We start from the raw sequence: 27,115 nt of genomic DNA, 5'->3' as shown, positions 1-27,115 counted from the left end.
AATCCAGATTTTTGGATTTTTTTACTCCTACGCTATTATTAACCACAATAACATTCATTTCCACTCATTTCCATACTATTCTGAACACCTCACACCTCACAATATTGTTTTTAGGCCAAAAGGTTGCACCGAGGTAGCTGGATGACTAAGCTAAGCGACACAAGTGGGCGGCACAAACACCTGGCCCATCTAGGAGTGGCACTGCAGTGGCAGACAGGATGGCAGTTTGAAAAACTAGGCCCCAATGAGCACATAATGCCAACAAAAGAGGTGCAAGATGGAATTGTCCTTGGGCCCTCCCACCCACCCTTATGTTGGTGAAATAGGACATGCGCACTTTAACAAACCAATCATTTCAGCGACAGGGCCTACAAAACTGTGGCTGAAATGATTGGTTTGTTTGGACACCCACAAAACGAGCTGGCAAAGAAAAAAAAGAGGTGCAAGATGGAATTGTCCTTGGGCCCTCCCACCCACCCTTATGTTGCGGAAAAAGGACATGCACACTTTAACAAACCAATCATTTCAGCAACAGGGCCTACCAAACTACTGTGGCTGAAATGATTGGTTTGTTTGGGCCCCCACGCAAAAAAAGCAATTCATCTCTCCCTGTACAAAGTAAAAAACTGGCTCTACTGAGGCAAGATGTCGTCCTCATCCTCATCCTCTGATTCCTCGCCCCCTTCAGTGTGTACTTCCTCATCCTCACACATTATCAATTCGTCCTCGCTGGACTCCACAATCACAGGTCCCTCTGTAGTCTCTGGAGGCCAGTGCTGGTCTTGATTGAAGAATTGATAATTCATTTTTATGAACATCATCTTCTCAACATTTTGCGGAAGCAACCTCCTTCGCCGCTCACTGACCAGGTTCCCCACTGCACTAAAAACTCTTTCGGAGTACACACTGGAGGGGGGGACAATTCGGGTAAAATAGAGCCAGTTTGTACAGGGGCTTCCAAACTGCCTTTTTTTCCTGCCAGTAAAAATAAGGACTTTCTGACATGTCTACTTGGATGGTGCCAGCAAAGTAATCCTACACCAATGCAGCGACAGTAGACATGTCAGCAATGGTTGGCAGGTCCTTCAGTCCGGACCAGATGTTCTCTGCATCCCCGCCAGCAGGTCGTTTATGAAATCTCAGCTGTTTCCTCGCAGCCACAGGTGTGGAAGAAAATGAAGGAGGAGCTGTTGGCATATCACAGTCCTCTTCAGGGGACAATTTCCTGACCAGCAGGTCTTTGCACCGCTGTAGACTTGTGTCCGCCGGAAACAGAGACACAACATAAGCTTTAAACCGAGGATCGAGCACGGTGACCAGAATGTATTCCTCTGACTTTAAAAGAGTGACCACCCTCGGATCCTGGCAAAGCGTACGAAGGGCTTCATCCACAAGAGCTACATGCTTTGTGGAATCGCAATGGTTTACCAGCACTTCACTCACTTTCTCCAGCTGCTTCTGCAACAGCCTGATCAGGGGAATCACCTGACTCAAGCTGGCAGTGTCGGAACTGACTTCTCGTGTGGCAAGTTCAAACGGCTGGAGAACCTTGCACAACACGGAAATCAGTCTCCACTGCGCTTGACTCAGGCGCATCCCCACTCCTTTGCCTATGTCGTAGGTGGCTGTGTAGGCTTGAATGGCCTTTTGCTGCTCCTCCATCCTCTGCAGCATATAGAGGGTGGAGTTCCAGCGCATCACAACCTCTTGTTTGAGGTGATGGCAGGGCAGGTTCAGGCTTTTCTGATGTTGCTCGAGTCTGCGGTAGGCAGTGGCAGAATTCTGAAAGTGTGCAGCAATTTTGCGGGCCACCGCAAGCATATCCTGCACACCCCTGTCACTTTTCAGGTAATGCTGCACCACCAAATTTATTGTGTGGGCAAAACATGGCACGTGCTGGAAATTGCCCATATGTAATGCCCGCACAATGTTACTGGCGTTGTCCGACACCACAAATCCCCAAGAGAGTGTAAGTGGGGTAAGCCACTGCGAGATTATTTCCCTCAGTTTCTCTAAGAGGTTGTCAGCGTTGTGCCTCTTACTAAAACCGGTGATACACAACGTTGCCTGCCTTGGAACGAGCAGGCGTTTTGGAGATGCTGCTACTGATGCTGCTGTTGCTGTTGCTGCGGAAGGCATGCATCTACCCAGTGGGCTGTCACAGTCATATAGTCCTTAGTTTGCCCTGAACCACTTGTCCACATGTCAGTGGTTAAGTGGACAGTGGGTACAACCACATTTTTCAGAGCACTGAGGACACTTTTTCGTACTTCTCTGTACATCCCGGGTATCGCCTGCCTAGTGAAGTGGAATCTCGACGGGATTTGTTATCGGGGACACAATACCTCCATCAACCGTCTAAATCCCACTCCACTGATGGCGGACACTGGACGCACGTCTAACACCAACATAGCTGTTAAGGACACAGTTATCCGCTTTGCCATAGGATGACTGCTGTCGTACTTCGTGCTCATGGCAAACGACTGTTGTACGGTCAATTGCTTAGTGAAAGACGTAGCGGTCTTACGACTTCCCCTCTGGGAAGATGACCGACTACCAGCAGCAACAGCAGCAGCGGCAGTAGTAGGCGTAGCGCTGCAGGATCCTCCGGAAGAATCCCAGATTGAAGAGGACTCAGTCATTCCGGTGACATGGCCTGCAGGACTATCTCCAATCGAGATTGAGGAGGAAATTGACGAGGAGGGTGTTGCTGGTGTGGATACAACAGGACCAAGGGATTTAGGTGTCCCTGGACTGCTGACGGTCCTATCCACAGTTCCTGAAGTAAACACTGAATTATGAAGGTTCTTCAGGTGACGTATAAGGGAGGATGTCCCTAGGTGGCCAAGATCCTTACTCCTGCTTATTTGAGCTTTACATAAGCTACATATGGTAATACATTTGTTGTCCGGATTGGGATAGAAATAATTCCAGACCGAAGAGGTGGATTTCTTGGTCTTCTGGCCAGGCATGACGATGTGCTTTTTCATCCCATGGACAACAACTGTTTCCCCCCCTGGTGCCTCATTTAAGATAACCACATCAGCATCCTCCTCGTCAAGTTCCTCCTCAGCGCCAGCTACATCAATATCCTCCTCACGGTGTACAACATTGACACCTTCATTAGCCAAATCTGTAACTGCACTGTGGGTGATCCTTCCAGCATATGCAGAGGGCGTGCTGCAAATGGTGGAAGGAGCCACCTCTTCCCGTAAGGTGATGGGAAGGTCAGGCTTCGCAACCACCAACACCCTTGGACTCGCCTTGGGGATTTGTGATGCCATCTCTTTAGAAGGCATAGTTGTTTGCTGTGTTGCTGATGACAGCTTAACTCTCTTAAATTTTTTAGAGGGGGTGGAGGAGGAGGACTTAGATCCTTGGGTGAAGCTGAACCACTAGTCATGAACACGGGCCAGGGCCTAAGCCGTTCCTTGACACTCCGTGTCGTAAATGGCATATTGGCAAGTTTACGTTTCTCCTCAGATGATTTTAATTTTCTTTTTTTGCTAATTGTAGTTAACTTTGGCTTTTTGAATTTTACATGCCCCCTACTAGGAGATTGGGCATCGGCCTTGGCAGACGACGTTGATGGCATTTCACTGTCTATGTCATGACTAGTGGCAGCAGCTTAGGCATTAGGAGGAAGTGGTTCTTGATCTTTCCCTACTTTATCCTCCAAATTTTTGTACTCCATTATATGCAGCACAAGACAGCGTACCCCTAAACCACACACACCCGGCAAAGGCTTTAAAAATTATATGCGGCACAGGACAGTACCACTGGACTGGAGTTATACAGCAGTACCAATTTTTTTATACTGCAGGAACAGTGAACGTAGTTATATATTGCAGTACAAATTAGTTTATACTGCAGGAACAGTGAACGTAGTTATATATTGCAGTACTAATTATTTTATACTGCAGGAACAGTGAACGTAGTTATGTATTGCAGTACAAATTCCTTTATACTGCAGGAACAGTGAACGTAGTTATGTATTGCAGTACAAATTCCTTTATACTGCAGGAACAGTGAACGTAGTTATGTATTGCAGTATAAATTCCTTTATACTGCAGGAACAGTGAACGCAGTTATGTATTGCAGTACAAATTCCTTTATACTGCAGGAACAGTGAACGTAGTTATGTATTGCAGTACAAATTCCTTTATACTGCAGGAACAGTGAACGTAGTTATGTATTGCAGTACAAATTCCTTCATACTGCAGGAACAGTGAACGTAGTTATGTATTGCAGTACAAATTCCTTTATACTGCAGGAACAGTGAACGTAGTTATATATTGCAGTACAAATTCCTTTATACTGCAGGAACAGTGAACGTAGTTATATATTGCAGTAGAAATTCCTTTATACTGCAGGAACAGTGAACGTAGTTATATATTGCAGTACTATTTCTTTTATACTGCAGCAACAGTGAACGTTGTTATATATTGCAATAGAAATTCCTTTATACTGCAGGAAGAGTGAACATAGTTATATATTGCAGTACAAATTTTTTTATACTGCAGGAACAGTGAATGTACTTATATATTGCAGTAGAAATTTCTTTATACTGCAGGAACAGTGAACGTAGTTATATATTGTAGTTCTAATTATTTTATACTGCAGGAACAGTGAACGTAGTTATATATTGCAGTAGAAATTCCTTTATACTGCAGGAACAGTGAACGTAGTTATATATTGCAGTACTAATTATTTTATACTGCAGGAACAGTGAACGTAGTTATATATTGCAGTACAAATTCCTTTATACTGCAGGAACAGTGAACGTAGTTATATATTGCAGTACTAATTCTATACTGCAGGAACAGTAAACGTAGTTATATATTGCAGTACAAATTCCTTTATACTGCAGGAACAGTGAACGTAGTTATATATTGCAGTACAAATTTTTTTATACTGCAGGAACAGTGAACGTATTAGATTGCAGTACCAATTTTTTTAGACTGCAGGAACAGTGAACGTTGATATATAGCAGTACCAATGGACTTAGCAGGACAGAGCACAGGACACAGCAACACTGGACTCAGCAGGACAGAGCACAGGACACAGCACCACTGGACTCAGCAGGACAGAGCACAGGACACAGCACCACTGGACTCAGCTGGACAGAGCACAGGACAAAGCACCACTGGTCTCAGCAGGAGAGAGCAAAGGACAAAGCACCACTGGACTCAGCAGGACAGAGCACAGGACACAGCACCACTGCACTAACCAGGACAGAACCACAGGAATGACCAGGACAGAGGACACCACTAACAAAACACAACCTCCCGCTTCCCTGATCAATGCCCGAGTGAAGATGGCGGCGGCAAGCGGGGAATTTAAAGAATCCGAGTATCGCGAGATCTGACGGCGGGATTAAGAGTCATAGCCTCGTTTTGAGTTTTGCTAATCGGCGGGAATACCTGAACAGTGCTCGGATCGGGCTCGGATCCGAACTGTTCGGGGCTGTTCTGATTTAGTAAATCCGAGCCCGCTCATCCTGAATCTTGACCCACTTGTCGCAATATGCCGTTGCGTGTGCACCATATTTATTATGCATAACATACCTTGCCGAACTAACCGCCCATTCATTAGGCAGCACAACATAAACTATCTCTAGCGTTTGCTTCACATCCATTGTGAAAACAACCTATTTCTCAATGCTACGCAAAAAGACTTTTTACCTGTTCTCCTTTCAAACAGAACCCACTAGAGATTTTTATCCGTGGACGGTTTCACAGGCTACGCCCACACACCTCCTAACATAGAAATATCACTGCGGACAAAATCTGTTTTCACCGTATACCTTACATACTACTTATTCAACTTCTTCAATACACCGTATGCTACTCGAAATACCACATACTACCATAAAACCACACCATATACTTCTTAAAATACCGTATATTACTTATAACAACACCGTATGCTACATAAAATACCACATACTACTTACAATAACACTGCATGCTACTCAAAATGCCGCACACTACTTAAAACAACACCGCACCATATACTAATTAGAATACCGTATATTACTTATAAAACTGTACCATATGCTACATAAAATACCACATACTACTTCAGATGGGTCCAGGGTAAACAGGTCATAGGCTGGTTCAATCTAAGGAATCCAAAGGTGGGGGTCATCTCTCCAGGGGATGAGCTCTGTTCTTCCCGCCAAAACTCCAATTACAATCAGTCCATTAGCATTTTACAGTCAGCATCATATTAAAGGTTTATTCCCTAACAACAATAACTTGAGTATGCAATGTGCTATCTCTTCGCCGAATGAACCGCACAGCTGCTGATGAATAGGGGCTTAATATGATACTAGACATGACATCTTTCCTATAACCTGAACCTTAAATAACACTGAAGTGTACATATAATCATATTATATAAACTAATAATAAACTAAATACTATCTGCTCAAAAATTACTGTGTAACGGTACCAATATGAATATGAATTATATGAATAACTAAATGTTGTAATGCGAGTGTGTACGTGCGTATTTTACCTTGCGATCGCCGTATGCCACAATATTAATCAATATACTTTCGTTCATCCAATTATACGACTTCGACACATATACAGTCACATCTAAAAAATTGACACTAGACCTACTGATCTCAAAAGTCAAGACATTATATGTTAAATGAGAACAGTATACAAACTTTAACCTATAGGAAACCCACAGACACTTTGAGGTACATACAGCGGGACAGTAACCACCATTCTATTATGAAGAGTACAGTTATGTATGTTGTAAAATAGTAACATCTAGTGTAAGGTTCAAACAATATTAAAGTCATCTCTTTAAACAACAAAAGTAAAAAACAAAACTAAAATGTATATTACTATACAAATTTTGATTGTATACAAAATGAGTTAGTGGACTATTTAGAAGGTAAAAATTGAGTGGAAGGTAAAAATCATAGAGAGCAGAAGAGAAGGGTAATCATGATAGAAAACAAAAAAAAAGAAAGACACACAAAGGATAACTTCAGCCAAAACTAAGAAAAAGTATTTTTGTGTGGAGATGAGAAAAATGAATGTTTACCTTATGCATTCAGTTTGCCAGATTTGCTGCTGTTCTCAATGGGCCTAATAATCCATGTCACACTCTACTCTCCTCTTCCCTTCTGACCTGCTTGAATCAAGCCACGAAGGTGTTGATGTCCCTCTCTGTTAAATTTCTATTGCATGTGCACCGTGAAGGAGCATTGACCTTTTATCATTTTGTTTCAAGAGGGCTGAGCGGGAAGAACAGAGTGGAGTGGGGAATTGGACCATTAGAAACTCTGTGATTGAAGCTCAGGAGGTAATCAATCATTAATTTTAGATACTTTAAAAGCCTGTTCTGCTTCAGATTTCAAAATAACTCTGGAAAAAGGGCAGCTGTGGTAGCAAAAACAAGTATACACTTATTATAGAGCACTTTTTAGGTTTGGTTGTCCATCTTGCCTCCGAAATAGAATCTGACCCTAGGTAAATGTGACTGCCATTCTGAACTTTGAACAATAACATAATCTATGTAGATGGCAGACTAGTGTCTGAATGGTCTTATTATTTTGTCCATCAATCTTTGTAAAGTTGCTGGGACCTAAAAGGCGACATCTTCAATTGAAACAGACATTCTGGTCAAAAAAGGTCCATCTATTCTTTTGCCCTGTTACCAGCAGTTTTCACACCTAGAGTAGTCAGGTACGTGGCTGTTCATCCATTAGGCAACCAAGGCTTCTCCCTAGGGCCCAGTTAGCATGTTGCCTAGGCCCCCATAGGGCTCTGCTGTAGCTAGTGTATAGAGACTGCACTGCTAAAATCCAGAGTTCACAGCACAAGTCCAGCAGGCACCAGATTCCTCTCAGGCATTGGCGATCAGGTGTTATGAGAAACTCTAATTCTGTGGCAGGAATTCAACTGCTCCATTCCAGAATAGTGGTGTGATTTATCTAGTGACCCTTGCATGCTCTGATGGTGTATGAGACTTCTAAATGGACAGGTAAGACCTTTAGTGAGTCTTGAAATAAAGGTTGGATCAGCAAGGGTCCTGATGGTTTCTCACTGTTAGAAGATTTTTCCATTGCGCTACTGCTAGCTGGGCAGTGGCTCTGCCCATATGTTACACAGTTTTGGTGTGGCGAAGTCGAATAATTGGATGAAGTCGCTCTAAATAAATAAATTTTGGTTTAAATAGCAAAAACACCTACATTTGTAAATAGGTCACATTTAATAAAGTTTCAAATCACATTCATTTATTATTAAGGTGTCGAAGTCAAATAATTGGATGAAGTGAACCATATTGATTAATAGTGTTTTACCGTACGATTGCGATCAGTACGCCACGTGTTATAACGCAATTGCACGATAAATAACGGACAAATACAATTACACTGACACATTCACTTGTAAATAGTTCATCTTAAAAATAGTTCCAACACACAGTCGTTTATAATCAAATGTAATAGAGTTTATAGTTAAATATAATAATGTTAAAAGCACTTTATTGAGATCAAAGGTTCAGGATACAGGAAACATCAGGTATCATTCTAATGCCCTATTTATTCTCAGATATCCGGTTTAATCGCCTAAGAGATCGCACCTTGCGTATGCAAGATATGGATTATAGGGAATAAATGATCAGAATGGTATTGTGTGTGTAATGTAAATAGACCAGTTTGAACAAGCTTTCGGCGGGAAGATTAGTATGCAGTTGTTGGAGAGCTGACCTCCACCCTTGGAGCGCATCGTTTGAACTAACCTATGAACTGCATTATACTGGACTGTCCTGAAGCCTGAACCTATGGAAACATGCCAAATCATCTCTATTGTTTTCAATGTAACACCAACTGTATATAAGCAGTACACCAGTACATACTTGAGAATCCTGCAGGGTGGCAATTGGATGAAGTTGATTTGTTTTACCTGGAGAAAAGTCCATCTGTAGGGGGGTATAGGATGGCTCTATTAGTATTGTCTTCCTGACATTTTCTCTCAATCAAGTATGGCAGGACATTACATTCCTACTAGCTTGAAAAGAGACGTCTGATGCATACCAGTATGCTCTTACCAGCTTGCACATACCTTCTTTACCCAGCTGAGTCAGACCATGTGCTGCTTCAGCTAGGCCTGGAAGATACACCTTTGGAGCCACAGGCCTATTATGTCCATCTCTCCAGGGTCCAGAGGACTCCTGACCACATCCCTTCACCTTCCAGATAGCTTTTTCCTCAGGTAACACAAATCTCATATATTAACTAATTCATGTGGGTTTACTATTTAAAAACAAAACATTGATTTGTCGGTTGTCATGTTAACACCTGCTGCCCACTTGACAGCTATGTCCGCCCTGTTATTAAAGTCATGTGTGTAAGCTTTAACTTAAATAACAGCTACTTCAGTTGTTAACTGTGTTACTGTCAAAAGTCCTTTATGTAATGTGAGTGTTCCAGTCATGTAGTGTTGTTGTCATAAAAAATTCCTCAGTCACCTCAATGTCGCTCCCTATCCTAGAAAAATACTGAAAACCAATGTATATCAATTGATTTACCCTCTGCCAACTCAGATGCCATTTTTGATCCCACAAGTTCAGCTACCTGGCTAAGTAAGAAGGGCAAATGGGTCAATTTTTATAGCACCTTCGTCAATTATAACAATATACAGTACATGTCTATCTAACTGAAAAATATTAACACATGAAAACTTTACATTTTTTAAAGGGTTTCACTTATGTAAAGTCGTCTGTCAAAAATCTTAATCAAATGTTCCACACAGAAATGCATATCTGTATATCTATCTAATTTCACCTTCAACTAGTCTACTGTCCACCTCCTTCCACCCTTTGTGCATCTAAAGGCACACTTTGTACACTTTGTTCAGGAGACATATGTAGTTTAGGCAGTACTTAGGAGGGCAGATACCACATGCAATCTATAAAACAAATCATATTTCCACACCAAAACTCATACTTAAAATCAGCAGCTTCTATAAACATAAAAACAAAACCTTTAGCTAACTTCATGACTATGTCAGTGTAGTGTGTGTACCCCTAATTCTGTCCTTCAAAAATGTCCCGTGGGTGAGATAATAACTCGAATATATTGCACTTTTGGGACAGTGTCTTTATATTTTGTATCTCTTTATAAGAAAATAATGAAATACTGACAGTTTGAAATGTAAAGAACGGGAAATAAAACAAAAAAGAAGAAGAAGAATACTGAAGTGACTTGCAGAACAATAGAAAAGCAGAGAAGGAGATTTGCAGCAAAATGACGTACAATCGTACAATGACAACAAAAAAAAACAATTTTTCTTTCTTGTCACCAACTTCTAATCAGCGCTCCTTGGATTACACAAAACGGACATTCGGTTTCACAACACAGAATGATAAACAGGCCTTGAACACATTGTGTTCTTACCCGTATATGACGCGTCCACCCTTTGTTGAGGAACCGAAATCTGTAGGCTTTGCGAATCTTCCGGTAGCATGATCTCACCGCTTTGAGCCACCAAATTATTAAAGTTATTTCATCGCTTACCAATAATAATTGTCCGCTGCAATTTGTGTAGTTCCAAATCAGATTTAATAGCAAAAAGTAGCAGGATACAATTCAATAAAATAAGTACAGCCGATTACATACGGAAGCGCCCTGGATCCAGCATACAGTCATTCAGTCCTGAAGTCTGTGGTCAAAGAGACTGTCTGTTGGTCCCAGAGCTCCTGCTTAGACACCCCTCAAAGGCTAATGCTGCACTCTACCATTCTAGAACAAAGTCCATCTCAGGTAAAGGAAATGTTATCACAAATATCGGGTCCCCTATGGACCAAAGATGGACAGGACACTGGATTGATGGCAAATGTAGCTTCTGTAATGGTTAATCTGAAAAGTGACAGGCAAGCGCCAAAAATCCCACAGTACCCAATAAAACCGGAGGTGGAATTAGGGGTGTATCCTGTAATTGAAAGGCTGCTGCAACAAGGGATCTTAATTCGTACATCCAGCACAGCCAATAGTTAAATTTTCCCAGTGAATAAGAGTGGGGGGAGGGGCTATAGATTAGTCCAAGACTTAAGGGAAATTAATAAATTTGTTGAGAGCCAATTCCCCGTAGTGCCCAATCCAGCTCCCATCCTTATGCAGATTCCACCGTCTGCCAGACATTTACTGTTATTGATCTTTGTTCTGCCTTCTTCTCTGTCCCCCTTCATCCTGACTGTCAATATCTCTTCTAATTCTCCTACAGGGGGGTGCAATATACATGGACGAGGTTACCCTAGGGGTCCATTGACAGCACTAGTATCTTTTCCCAGGCCTTACATGACTGTTTGCAATCCCTCCAACCAAGCAATGGGTCTGTTCTAATTCAATATGTAGATGATTTGTTGCTGTGCTCTGATTCGTTTATGTTATCTGTGCATGTTACTAAACTGTTGTTACTCTATCTCTTACAAACAGGACACAAGGTTGCAAAGGATAAATTACAGCCATGTCAGACCAGGGTTAAATATTTGGCACAGTCGCGACTCCCCGTCCCTGGTCTCTGGCATCCCGGCCGTTGCTATGATGACCGGGACGTTACTTCCAGTCCCGACATCCCGGTTGCCACCCTGTCTGGGTCATCATATAGCAACCCCAGGGCCTGGAAGAAGGCATCCACGGTCTGTAAGGCTGGACTGGTTGGTGGAAGGGAGAAGGCCCAAGACTGAGGGTCACCCTGGAGTAGAGAGATAACAATCCCTACTCTTTGCTGATCGGAACCGGAGGAGCGTGGTCTCAGGCAAAAGTATAACCTGCAACTCTCCTTAAAGTTGTGGAAAGCAGACCTGCTTCCCGAGAACCGGTCAGGCAAGTTCATTTTTGGCTCTCGTATGACGCCAGCGGAGGCTTGCTGAGGCTGCAGGTTTCTGGAAGCCTCTTCTTGAGCTGCCAAGTGCTGGGATAGGCCCTGTACTACTTGCTAAATAGCCTGGATCTGGTTAGCCAGGACCTGGGCTGGAGAAAGATTCGAGTCGCTGTTGTCCATGTTGTCTCATCTCCGGGCATTAAGGCAAGGACAACGTACCGCTGAGGAATATTGTGCGGAATTCCGGCGATGGTCCACCGATAGTGCCTGTAATAATCCGGCACTGCGGAGTTAATTCTGGCTCGGTCTCACCGAGCAAATTAAGGACTCCTTGGTTCAGTATCCGGTACCCGTCTCTCTGGAAGATTTGATGCAGCTCGTCATTAAAATTGACCGTCGAGTTAGAGAGAGGAAAGCTGAACGGGAGTCGTCCATACCTGTTGGCTCACCACCCAGTTCTAGTGCTACGTTGCCGGATTCTCCTGAACCCATGCAGCTGGGTGCTTACCGCCTGCCGGAGGAACGCTCCAGAAGCCGCTCACTAGGCCTTTGTTTATATTGTGGCCAACCTGGCCACCTCGTACGCTTCTGTCCCAGCAAGTCGGGAAACGCCAAAGCCTAAGCGATGGTGAAGAGGTGCGCTTAGGCCTACAAATTATCTCTTCAGAAAACTCTTTGTTGGTTCCTGGACGTCTAGCCTTTCGTGACAAATCCGCAGATGTGACAGCTTTCCTCCATAGTGGTGCAGCAGGTAATTTTCTGGATATTCACTTGCCTCGGACACTTGACATTCCGGATATCAAGTTAGGTTCAAGCATTACCACCTGTGGTTTGGATGGTAGCCCCTTGCCTGGGGGTAGAAGACTACAATGGTTCGGTTGTCTGTAGGGAACATGTACCCTCTGCCTTTGATCTCCGTCTTGTTCGACCAGCTTAAGGCAGCCACCATCTTCTCAAAGATTGACCTCAGAGGTGCCTACAATCTCATCTGAATCAGAAAAGGGGATGAGTGGAAAACAGCCTTCAACACCCAGTGAGGACACTACGAATATCTTGTTATGTCATTTAGTTTATGCAACGCTCTAGCAGTCTTCCAGGACTTAATCAACGATGTGTTGTGGGAATTCCTTGAAAAATCAGTGGTCGTCTATCTGGATGACATCCTAATTTACTCACAATCCTTGTCTCAGCACCATCAGCATGTTCGTGAGGTCCTACTGAAGTTTCGTGAACATTATCTCTACGCTAAACGAGAGAAATGTGAGTTTGAGGTGTCCACTGTGGCCTTTCTGGGGTATATCATCTCTTCATCAGGATTCGCGATGGATCGCGCTAAGGTTCAGGCAATACAAGATTGGGTCCTCCCTACTAACCTGAAGGCGGTCCAAAGATTCCTTGGCTTTGCTAATTATTATCGAAGATTCATAGCTTCATTTTCCTCCTTGGTGGCTCCTATCACTGCTCTCACCCGAAAAGGAGCCAACACAGCTGAATGGTCTCCAGAAGCGTTAGCGAGTTTTTCAGCCCTCAAGGCCGCATTTATGTCAGCACTAGTTCTTAGACACCCAGATCCGGAACTCCCATTCATTGTAGAGGTAGACGCATCAGATGTTGGTGGATGGGCCGTCCTCTCTCAGAGAGACCCTCATACTAAAAAATTGCATCCCTGTGCTTACCTGTCTAGAAAGTTTTCACCCGCAGAGAATAATTACGACGTTGGAAACCGTAAATTATTGGCTATCAAGTGGGCCTTAGAAGAATGGCGGCACTGGTTAGAAGGAGCCACACATGTAATTACGATCTTCACTGATCATAAAAATCTCCAGTATATCCAGACCGCGAAAACCTTAAATCCCAGGCAGGCCCACTAGGCTTTGTTTTTTACCCGGTTTAATATCGTCATTACCTTTCGCCCTGGTTCAAGTAACACCAAAGCTGATTCATTATCCCGCAGTTTCATGGCGTGTCATCCTCGGTCTCCTGATCCACAGTCCATTGTTCCCTCAACTTCCGTTCATATCGCCTTAACGCAGGACCTTGGAGCTACTCTTCTCCAGTTCCAAAGGATTTCTCCAGCTCAGACACCCGCTAATAAATTATTCGTACCTGTTCATCTCCGAAAGTCTGTTCTCATGGAAGGCCATGATAACCGCTCAGCAAGTCACCCAGGAATCCAAAGGACCATTGAAGTTTTGTCTCGTTGGGTTTGGTGGCTTACTTTATCTTCGGATGTAGAGAACTATGTCCGCGCTTGCCCAGAATGTACTAGAAACAAGTCTTCTAGGAATCGTCCTTCTGGTCAATTGATGCCCTTACCTACCCCAGGTAAAACTTGGACCCATCTCTCGACGGATTTCATAGTCGATCTCCCACGGTCTTCCGGTCATAACACCATTTGGGTAGTTGTTGACCATTTCAGCAAAATGGCCCACTTTGTTCCATTACCCAAATTGCCGAATGCAAAACTCTTGGCCACATTGTTCATTTCCCATATCTTCCGTCTCCATGGCCTCCCGGATGACATTGTTTCAGATCGAGGGTCCCAGTTCATTGCGCAGTTTTGGAAGGTCTTCTGCAATTCGCTTGAAATCAGAGTCAGCCTGTCGTCTGCTTATCACCCACAATCGAATGGTCAGATGGAGAGAACTAACCAAACTCTTGAGCAATTTTTACCCATTTATGTATCTAAGTTTCATGACAACTGGTCCTCTCTCTTGCCTTGGGCGGAATTTGCGTATAACTCTTGTCATTCTGCAACTGGTACATCCCCTTACTTATGTAACCTCGGGTTTCATCCAAAGGCGAATTCTCTTTCCTCTGGCAGTGATACCGGGACTTTTGCCTTTACATCTCGGCTAAAGTCCATCTGGAAAAAAGTACACTCTGCTCTACGTCAAGCCTCCTGTAGGTCCTCGCTGATCGTCACCGTGGTCCTTGTCTGTTAAAAGTGGATGATTGAGTCTGGCTATCCACTCAGAACATCAGATTGAGGCAACCATATAAGAAACTAGGACCTCGGTTTATTGTACTGTTCACTATCGAGAAAAAAATCAATCTGGTGGCGTTCAGACTCAAATTTCCACCATACTTAAAATTTTTTAGCACCTTTCACTGTTCTCTCCTGAAAAAGGCGGTTCCTCCCAGCAAGTTCAATCATCGCTCTGCAAATAGACCTCGGCCGCTGCTTGTAAATGGAGACCATGAATTCATTGTGGAGAGAATTTTGGACTCGAGAAAAGTGCAAGGTCAGGTCCAGTTCTTTGTGCACTGGAAGGGTTACGGCCCAGAAAATTATGTTGGATACCACAAAGACGTTTCCACACTAAGAGACTCATGAAGGAATTTTTAAAAAAAAATTCCTACAAAGCCTGGATGTCGGGGTTCCTTGACTCCTCCTCAAGGGGGGGTACAGTTAGGAGCAGCCGCGACTCCCCGCCACGACTCCCCGCCCCTGGTCTCTGGCATCCCGGCTGTCACTATGATGACCTGGGACATCATTTCCAGGCCCGAAGCCCCGGTTGACTAGGCAGCAACCGCCGGCACGTCTGAATTTACCTGCCGCAGCTCCCGGCCAGCTGTCAGATAGCCGGGCGCGTGCGCAGGGGGTTGTTTGGCTAATTAAGGGGATCCTATTACTCTTTTACTGGCTGTATGCCAGTAATTTATTATGCAGCCACCTGGCCAATTACTACTAGCTGGGTACCTTTATCCTCATTGGCCACCAGCATTACTAATCAATTAGGCTAGTCCTGGGGATGCTTGCAGGGCTCTGTTCTGATTGGCTCTTGATTACCTGTCTATAACCTATTGCCTGTCCCCGGATTCTGAACCATTGCTTGTGACCTTGACCTATTGTCTGTACCCGGACTCTGAACCATTGCCTGTGATCCTGATCCATTGCCTGTACCCGGATTCTGAACCGTTCCCTGTGACCCTGCTGGTACCTGACATTTCCTCCGGTGCTTCGTCCAGTCTGCAGATCACTGGCCTGCCTCTGTTCCGTGTGTTACCTCCTGTACCTGTGCGCAGCCGTGTGAGTATAACCTTATACTACTCTGAGTTTAAGACCTGGGAGCATCTGAGTACCTGTGAGCAAACCAGTCTCTATGGGAAAGGCGGCTGCTAAAGGTGAAGACCTCTTCTACGAGGTCTATGAGTTTATGCTGCACTTGTTTTTCGTAACACCCTGCCGCAGAATCAACAGCAGATACATACCTTCTTGGGGATTCGTGTGGGTATTGTAGATCATGGATTCCAGGTTATTCTATTTTGGCATTACCATTGCAGGAATTAGCCTCATCCTCAATGCCTGAGCGTGTTACACACACGGAAGAGTCAGAGCAGGCATTTTTTAACCTTAAAGAGAGTCTGAATAAAGGTATGCCCAAATCTGCTTTAGGAATACCTGATTATGAAAAGCCTTTTGAGTTATATTGTATGGAAGCTGATGGTTGTGCATCGGGTGTCTTGACACAAAAACATGGTGACGCTAGCAGACCGGTAGCATCCTACAGTGCACAATTGGACACTGTGGCAAGATCACTCCCATCTTGCTTAAGAAGCATAGCAGCAATTGCTCTTCTGGTAAGAGCGTGGACGTAGTATTAGGACATGACTCAACTGTCTATACACCTCATGCAGTATCTGCCCTGTTGAATTCAGCCCAAGCCAGACATGTCTCCTCAGCAAGGTTCACAAAGTGGGAACTAACTCTGATGGACAAGGTAGGTCCGTGGCTCCCAGAGCATATTACCTAGACCTAGCTGAGGCAGCACATGGTCTGACTCATCTAGGTAAAGAAGGTATGTGTAAGCAGGTTAGAGCATGCTGATGTGCACCATGCTTTTCTTCTCAAGCCAGTAAGAAGGCAATGTCTTGTCTTACCTCTGTTTGAGGAAAAATTGCAGGAAGACAGTACCAACTGAGCCATCCCATATCCCTCCTACAGACGGACCTTTTCAGGTAATAGAAATTGACTTCATCCAATTACCACTTTGCAGGAATCTCAAATATGTATTAGTTTGCACTGATGTGTTTTCTAACTGGGTAGAGGCATTTCCAGCTGCCACTAATACTGCTGTTTTTACTGCTATAAAATTGTTCAGGAATTTGTATGCAGATATGGTATCCCCTAGAATTATAGAAAGCGATAGGGGTAGTCATTTTTATTGGTGATATATTTCAGAACATGTGTAAACTTATTGAAATTGATAGCAGACTTCATACTTACCGACCACAAGCCGGTACTATTAAGAACAAACTGAGTAAGGTAATGGCTGAAACTGGATTGCTGTGGCCAGAAGCTTTGCCACTAGTCCTCCATAGCATCAGAACCACTTCCAGATCTCCTCTTAATCTGTCCCTTTTGAGATACTTTTTGGCAGATAACCTCATTTGATCATAGGTCCACAGGATGATTTAAAGTGCAATAATAAAGTGACTGTTCAATATCTCTTAAAAATGAGCAAACAGCTAAGAGAACAGCAACAGAAACTCAAAATGCTATCACCTGGTATGCCAGAAACAAACTGTCTTGATGTTGAACCTGGGGAATATGTCATGATCCGCAATTTCTTACGCTCAGGTTGTTTAACAGGCCGTTGGGAAGGCACGTAACAAGTGTGGATGACCAGCACCACATTTCTGAAAGTAGTAGAAAGAGACGTTTGGTTCGATTCTACGCACTGCAGAAAAGTCAATAATCCCGAGAAGGGGCTAGACAAAGCCGAAACCTACAGCACAGATCTGTCACTCGTGAACCTGTTCCGGGAGACCTAAAGACTACAGCTACCAACACCTGAGCCAAGGACCTTGTTTGAGAGAGGGTCCGATAGTGATACTGCTGAAGTGGAGTTGGAGGAGAAGTTTTTAGAACAATCAGTACAGCCTGTTGCCAAACTCAGTTCAGGGGTAATGGAAAGGTCTGCTAACTCTGGAACTCGGAGTGTAAGGGGCTATTGTCTGAGGAATTTTGTATCTGTGACTCCCTAGTTGAAAATAAGTGCATCCAGTGATGCCAGTCCAATAGTAATTTGGATTTGGGCAGGCATCCGCTAGATGATTATCTCTCCCTAATGGGTAAGGTCTTAAACAAAACTGAGTGCTATTAACAAACATAAGAGAGTATTCATTGGGAAAGTTTCTCTAAGTTATTGTCAGAATGTTATCCATGCCAATACTTGTCTTGAACAGATGGAGACACTAGGCATGGGATGTTTTGCCAAAACTTTATGTAATATTATCAATTATCATACTGTAGCTTATGTCCTCCCAGATGATGTGTATTATATTTGTGGAAAAAAGGCTTTCTTCTGGTTAACTCCGAGTTCCAAGGGTTAATGTTTTCTAGGTAAATTGGTTCCTGAGGTTATGACCATTACACATGATGAAATGATTGATCAATAGAACTACATAACCCCCATACACACACAGTATCAACATCATGGCAAAAGAAATATGATTCCCGGTGAAGAACCAGTAGCTACAAAGTTGTTTTGAGCTCGGCTTGTCGACCAGTCTCCTGGATTTTGCCATCTGCCTTATCATTGTGACCTCGGCCTGTCTGACTTCTCTGTGGATCTCTCTTCGGTACTGTCTTCTCCTGATTGGTTTGACCCACACCATTCTGGCTGTTCTTTATCACTGCACTGGTAAATGTCTAGCAGGACCGCGACTTGTGTGCCCTTTGCGGCTAACCCCAAACCTCCTTGTGGGAGTTCCTGGTGAACTCCGGGAATACATAAGACTCCGCAACTCCTAGTTCAGTGGCGTAAATCCCAGTTAGTGGGTTTCAGTGCATCTTGAGTCCACAGCTTTCTCTGACAGTCACCACCTCTCATTCCCGCATTAAAGACTTGTCCCGTGCTGCCCCCTGTGAAGATACCAGGTTCTCTGGCCCAACTGTACCCACTTCACTCTGGCTGGCCACCCACAGGTGCCTTGCTATGCCAGGGAAGTTACCCAGTTCCTTCTAGGATTCGTATAGTCACTCATGCAAATGCAGTTAGAAAGTAAAGCAATACATTTATTGTAATAACAACAATCACTAGATTATTATGTATACACAGTAAATATATGCCAGGCAGGTTTACCACATCATCTGTCCTTTACCCCACTAGCTTAAGGTGTTACAGTCACCTGGCTGTCCTGACTTGACGACCCATGGATCTCTCTCAGCTGCATATGTAGACTCTGGTAGAGGATGACAACTCAAAACCAGACCTTGCACCTTCCAGCAATAAAATCACAGAATGAACACCCCTACCCCCTTGTGTGGCCCCTTATATCTACAGTCTAATTTTCACAGAGGTTTCCCCTCTCTGGCAAACCCCTGGGCCCAGGGCCCAATTAAGGGTTCCGGCTGCCCTAGGTTATTACAGCTGTAGTGCCCCACTTCCCCCTACAATATAAGCGCATAGGAATACTCCTGAATATGAATACTCAGGAGTATTCACCAGCATTCAAATTTAGACAGATTGTGCAGTTCTCTCTTACTTGTTCATGCTCTTCTCTCTTCCCTGCTCTTGCAGCTTTGTTGTTGTTCTTTAGCTGGCTTGTGTAAAGTTGAGATCCTGTTTTAAAAATATGCAGCAATTGTATTATAATGCTTAATGTTAACAAACATTTAATCAGCCCCCTTCTTCTACTCCCTTTAGCATTTTCACCAGCCCCCATAGCGTTTTCACATGCCTCCATAGCATTATCACTTTCCCCATAGCGTTTTCACATGCCCCCATAGTTTTCACATGCCCCCATAGTGTTTTTACATGCCCCCTTAGAGTTTTCACATGCCCCCATAGCGTTTTCACCCACACAGCTCCTCCCGTCCCCCTTACTTACCTGCTGTTGTTCTGGCGCAGCAGTCTTCTCTTCAGTGCTACATGACAGGCAGTCTGGCATAATTTTCCCCCTCTAGCATTTTGCAACCTGATCCCTACCCGTAACCCCCAGGCTTCACTTTAACAACCTCACTGCCACATCAACAATATACAATAAACAATATACATATTTACAATTAGCTACAATGTTCTCTTATCCAGATGTAATTAGACACTGCAGTTGTAGTCTGTTGAGCTGGGGAACAAAAGCAAGGGCTATAAAAGGTACTTGCTATAATCCACATTATGTGAGAAACGAGGAACAGGATGGTTACAGTGTTATCACACTCATTTTGTCACATATACCCCTCCCACTTTTTTAGCCCTTGTTCCCCAGTAAACCTTTCTTCCCCGAGTCCAAAGCTCTATAAGTGACACATTAGAGTAAATTCACAGAAACATGGGGATATACAAAGTCCACACATTTCCTAAACATCCTGCTAAGTTTGAACACCTGGGGGTAAATGTATCAAGCTGAGAGTTTTCCGGTAGGGTTTCAAAAGTGGAGGTGTTGCCTATAGCAACCAATCAGATTCTAGTTGTCATTTTGTAGAATGATAAATATAAATGATAGCTAGAATCTGATTAGTTTTTCAAACCCGCCGGAAAACTCTCAGCTTGATACATTTACCACCTGATCTTATCCACCAATTAGCTTCCTCTGCAGACTATAAGAGTCTCCTCCTACACTCAGCAAATTGACAGAGCAACACTTTCCTAGTTCCTGGTTCCAGATTACCACAGTTGCTGTTTGTTTGCTCCTTCAATCTGCCTGCTGTATAAAGATTTCAACCATCAACCCTTCGTGTGAATTCAGCTTCATCCTGTTTACTGTTATATGGATTTTACCATTTACCGTCTGAGTGAGTTCAGTTTCATCCTGTTTGCTGTTATATGGACTTTTATCATTAACCCCCTGTAAATTTAGCTTCATTCTGCCTGCTGAAATAAAGACTTTGTCCATTTATTCCTTGTGTGGATTCACCTTCATTTTATCTGCTGGTGTACAGATTCCAGCTGTTATCTTCTGTCTGGATCCTCCTTTCACCAATCTATTCCTGTCTCTTTTACTAGCTATCTGGGGTAGTAGGTTGTTGTTCTGAGTCATCCACTTTCTGGAGCCATCTCTGCGTCTCGGGGTACTGACTTCCAGTTCCAGGCCTAACCCAGGTTCTGAATTGTCCATGGCCAGTTCCATGCTTATTCTGTTCAGGAGGTTGCCACCCCTGTATATCCTCTGCTTGAGTTCTGAGTCTTCCCAGTTCCAGTTGTGGTGCTACATTTGTCTGATTCTCTGAGTTCTTGGAGGTACTGAGTCTTGGGTTCAGTTCCTCCCTGTTCCCACGTCCAGGTTCCAGTCATTTATTCCAGTACCGAGGCTAGTCCAGCATTCCTCCTCCTAACATCCAGTATAAAGGATTAGATCAAGCTCTATGAGCAAGACATTCATCCGGCCTCCCAGTTTCCTCTACACTCCTGCCACAGCTAGTCCCAAGGGTCCCGAGACGGATCCCATAAACCCTATTGCCGTGACAGCCTAGAGCCCAATTTCATTTGTACAGCACCGCGTTACCACACTAGTGAGCCCACATGTGAGACTGTACTAATCACCCGTGTATTAGGAGGTGGGTCCTCTGGTATTGTTTGCCTATACCCAGCTAGCCAGGGCAACATGAACTGCTTGAAGTTGCAGCTTAAGCCACCAGGAGTACTCTTCATATTACCAACTGAAAAACTATTTAGTAACGATATCTACATTTATTTTGTATATGAAAATCATTTCCTAAAAGTTATCTTAACAAAAATAATTTACTTACTACTTAAGTAGCGCATTATTAATTCAAAACTGAACTAAGGGTCCTGAAGCTGACTCCCACATTTAATATGCGTCCTATGCCAAATAAGTTTAAAAACCACTGTTCTAACCTGTAAAAAACAGGCCAAACATTGTTACCTGATTGTATAGTGTTTTGCATAATTACCACAAAGTGTGCAGCTATGAAATGCTATAGTTTGATATACAGAAGAGGTAAAAAGCATACTATCATAAAATTTAGCACAGAAACTTGGCATCTGGAGTCTTATAAATATTTTAACAATGGTACAAGGCATTGGACAATTGTATTCATAATGCAGTGCAAAATAGCTTATAAATATTTTATGAACCCTCAACATCTCAGTTCTATTGTTAAAAGGCTTACCCTGCAGGCAGTCAAAAGTCATATTTATACTAATCTGTGACAATGTTTGTTTTAATAGATAAAGCCGCAATAGATTTTAATAGATAAAATCACCTTTCTATTACAATGGGATGTAGTTGAAAAGTCGACAGTGAAAATGTCTACACCAAACTGTCGACAGTCATAATGTCTACACAGGAAAGTTCTCAGCTGGGTCTTCCGCACAGGTTTGGATCAATCTCTAACAGCCTTTACTGTGTCAACATGGGGTTTGAACTAACCTTGTCCCACAACATACCCCAAGTACTTGGCCTCATGCATGGCCAATACGCAATTCTCAGGATTGGCGGTTAGACCCGCCTTACTGAGGCTAATTGTCATGCGCCGGATGATCGGGCAGGGCACCCGACACCCGGCAGACTTACCTGTCTCCAGCGCTCCGCTCCGTCCTGGGCGCCGCCATCTTGAATCCGCAGACCCGCCGGCTGCATTAAACCTCTCCCCCTCTCTCATTGGTGGATTGCTGTGGCGCCTAGTTTAAAAGGCACCTCCTCCTTACCTAAAGTGCCTGTTCTTTGAGTCACCCTCTGTTGATAAGAAGTGGCTACCCTGTGTGTCCTGCATCTACTATATTGTAGTCCGAAAAGCTGACGTTCCACCTGCTGCATTTATTATATCCTTGTCTGCAGAGCTGACGCTCCACCTGCTGCATTTATTATCCTTTTCTGCAGAGCTGACGCTCCACCTGCTGCATCTGTTACACCATTGTCTGCAGAGCTGACGCTCCACCTGCTGCATCTATTACACCATTGTCTGCAGAGCTGACGCTCCACCTGCTGCATTTATTATATTCTTGTCTGCAGAGCTGACGCTCCACCTGCTGCATTTATTATCCTTGTCTGCAGAGCTGATGCTCCACCTGCTGCATCTATTACACCATTGTCTGCAGAGCTGACGCTCCACCTGCTGCATCTACTATATTGTAGTCCGAAGAGCTGACGCTCCACCAGCTGCATCTATTCCACCGTTGTCTGCAGAGCTGATGCTCCACCTATTGTATTCATATACTATTGTCTGCTGAGCTGATCCTCTACAGTTGTTCTAGGCTGATTCTCTCCACTTCATGTCTGTGTGGTAACCGGCTAGACTACAGAGCTGACGCTTCATCCACTGCACCTGAATTCTGTTACTGCAGGCTCATGCTCCATCTCCTGCTCCTGCGGGTTTAGCTGTCTCTTGGGACCGCAACACTAATAAACCGTGACACTAATACTGCCTCCACTTTAGGTAGATGCGTCTCCCAAACGTGGTAGTGGATGACTATGTCATCTAAGTATGCTGCTGCATACTCCTGGTGTGGTTTTAAGAGCCGATTATCCACGGTTGTGTGAAAAATTATTTAAGCAATAACCAGTTAAACAGAAACACATCTTCCAATAGAGGACAGATCATCAAGTCACGGTCCTGCCGTATCTGGGCTTGTTATACCCGGTCTAGTATGTTTGCAGCCGGCACAGGCACAATATTGTCAGCCCTAAAGATAACCACAATGCACAATGTTCACTTGCCGTGTGTTCTGAACAGAAAATGGAAAGGTAATTCCTACCGCTGTTCAGTGGTCCCTTCCAATAGAGCGAATTATTGCAGACACGATCTTGCTGTGGTAGGGCTAGTTGGACCTGGCTCTGCAAGAGTGTTGTCACGCAGCAGCCAGCATGAACACAATAGCGTTGGCCCCACAGATCTCCACATGCATAGCGTGATATATATATATACACACATATACACACACACACACACACACACACACACAAACATACATTATATATATATATATATATATATATACATACATACTGTTGAAGTCGTATAATTGGATGAACGAAAGTATATTGGTTTAATATTGGTTTGCCGTGCGTATTGCGAAGCGTACGCCACGTAACACGTGGCGTGATGTGATCGCACGGTAAAATACGCACGCACACACTCGCATTACAACATTTAGTGATTTATACAATTCATATCGGTTCCGTTACACTGTAATTTATGAGCAGATAGCATTTGGTTTATTATTAGTTTATATAATATGATTATATGTACATTTTAGTGTTATTAAAGGTTTAGGTTATAGGAAAGGTGTCATGCCTGATATCATATTGATCCCCTAATCATCAGCAGCTGTCCGGTGCAGTCGGCGAAGAGATCGCACATTGCATACTTTAGTTATTGATATTAGGGAATAAACATTTGTATGATGCTGGCTATGAAAGGAGAAGACCCCCTGGATAGACGACCCCCTCCTTTGGATTCCTTAGACTGAATCAGTCTATGAACTGTTTACCCTGAAGCCACCCTGTGCCTGGACCTATGGAAGCAAGCTACGTCATCTCTATTGTTCACAATGAAACACTGACTGTATATATTACCTGCATCCCCCATCAGGGTCAGTCAACTTTGACCAGTTATCTAACAGATACACTGTTCCATTGGGACCCATGGAAGCGCAGCGATTGCAGCGGTATGTATGTATGTAACTTTTGGTATTGGCTGTGCTGTACTGTACTGTATTATAATATGTTAACGTATTGAATTGTTGACTATTTACATCTGCTAAAATAAACCACCATGTGCTTTGGACACACATACAATTGATTGAGCAATGCTTATTTTAAAACGATAGAATTACTTTAATAAATGGGGGCTCGTGAGATTAGGAGTTACGTTATCGGCAGGTATGCAATGCTCACGGTATTCGGTTCCTCAACAAAGGGTGGATTGACGGACGCGTCGCATGGAGGAAAGAACGTAATGTGTTCAAGACCTGTGGTTCACTTTGTGTTGAGAGACCGAATGTCCGTTGTTGCATAGACTGAAGGAACGCTAATTGGAATCTAGGGACAAGAAAGAAAAATGTTTCTTTTTATTGTTGTTTTACGTTTTAAAGTGTATTGCATTGCTGAGCGTATGTGTATTTCCTGCTGTGCGTACGCGAACTTCCGGTAGATTTGCCACGTGGTTAAACAATCGTCTTGATAGTTAGTATATGTGCATAGTATAATTACTTGTGAAAACCTCTGAGACATTATTACTGTTGTTGGGAACTTTCAATTTTCTGCGCAGAAAAGGTGTATAGTGTGTGATTTTGTAACGTAGATACACTGTTATTATTCATTGTACTCAGTTGCTGTCTGACGAGGCGGATTGCCCAACTGAAGGACGGTATGCAGGGCAGGTATACCGAATGCGAAAACCGAGTTTTCGCACAGCGCTACCAATAGATCGCAAGGTTTGCTAATAATTAGTATTGGTAGGCTGTGCGATCTAACCGCATAACAACCATCAGTGCGAATTGGTGAAGCAGCTAGGAGGAATTATGTTGGAAAGGCTAGTTGATTGTATCGACTTTGTTCTCCCAGTTATAATAAACTCAGCAGATTTTTGTGGTTGAGCCAGGGTATCGAGGAGCTGATAGCCCTTGGGGCCCACAGTGATATTTCTGTATTATGGATCCTCACCTGGTGCGAGAAAAGCGAGTGAACGCGGCTAAAGGAAATACGTTCACCGAGCATTACAGATCTCTAGCGGTGATTGTAGCAACAGAGTTGAAATTGTTGGGTGGAAAGAACAGAGCATTGCGGTGTGTCTGTATTCCACATAAAAGGGTATTGTTGGCCGGAAGGAACAGAGCATTGTGGTGTGTCTGTGTTCCGGGTAGAAGGTATATTGTTCAACATGGGTGCTAAGCATACGCTAGAGATGGCCATTGTACTGCCTAAGGAAGGTCTTATTGAGTCAGCGAGATATCTCATGTGTGAAAAATATGGTGCATACGCAACTGTGTATTGTGACACGTGGGTCGAAATGACCAAAGATTGTGATAGGCCTTTCACAACAACAGGGCGTTTTAATGCAGAGGTACTAAATACCGTAAAAGATAAAGTACGGTTGATTAAGTCAACGAAAGTGAGAAATGCACATAATCATTGTTTAAAATCGTGGCAAATGGAAGGTAACACGTGGCAGAGCAGCGAACGCACAGCGGAAGTGAGTGTAGCGAAAAACGCGTGTTCAGCGGAAGTAAGCGTACCGGAAACAAGCATTCCGGAAGTGTGCGTTGCTAAGCGTGGCGAACTGAGCGTAAACACGCCCCTCGACAAATTCGGTCGAGGCGGGAAGTACAGCCAATACCAAAAATGTGAAAACTTTAACTAGTAACCTGTTTGTTGTTTTAAGTAATGTTAAAAGTAATGTTTCAGGACAAAGAAGAGGGACGGCCCCACCAGCAGGGGCAGCGGCTGAAAGTGGTGAGAATAATGTAAAGGTTAACACAGGGGGAGACATCCATTGTACTGCAGCAGCAATTTCAGCACCTAGTTCAGAACATAGTCATTTGGTAGACTTACATCCTGTCTGCACTACAACAGTTCCCAATGGGAAAGCGGACAGAGATGGTGATGTTCCCTTAAAACATGTAGCAAAGCATGATACAGGCACTAGATCTGAAACATTTTCAATTTTGTCTGATTTCCCTGATCCTAGGAAAGATTTGATCAAATGTCAGCAGTTTATTAGATATTATGGTAATATGTATGAGCCAACTAATAACGATTGGCGAGTATTATTGAAGACCTGTCTTCCTCTCAATACTGATATACAAAAGTTCATTAAGGATTGTATGTTGGAGGAGGATGAATCCTTAACCGAGGATGATAATCAGGACAATATTAGACAAATAATCACACGGTTGGCCATATATTTCCCAGTGATAGTGGACTGGAGTAAACTTTTTACTATCCAGCAAAAAGATAGTGAAAATACAACAGACTATTTTTGCAGAGCTCTAATAGAAATGGGCAAATATACTGGGGTACCAGACATAAAAGATAATGTATATTACAGAGAGGTTGCTGTTAAAGTTCTAATGGATGGCCTCAGGGAAAACTTGAAAAGAAGGGTGCAAACTTCATTACCAAACTGGAAAGGAATCACTGTAAGTGCTCTCAGGGAGTCAGCTATAGAACATGATAGAAGTATGAATAAAGAGAAAGAGACACTAAGTGATAGGGTAATGATGGTAAGTATCCCAGCATTAGAGGGTCTGCACACCCGACCACCAGCATACAACCCACATAATAAGAAACATAGAAAAATCAGGTGTTTTAAGTGCAACGAAGAAGGCCATTTCGCAAGAGATTGTAAAAAGGAAGAG

This window comes from Mixophyes fleayi, chromosome 5 (genome assembly GCF_038048845.1).
Source record: "Mixophyes fleayi isolate aMixFle1 chromosome 5, aMixFle1.hap1, whole genome shotgun sequence".
NCBI classification, from domain to species: Eukaryota; Metazoa; Chordata; class Amphibia; order Anura; family Limnodynastidae; genus Mixophyes; species Mixophyes fleayi.
This window is presented reverse-complemented; position numbering follows the sequence as displayed.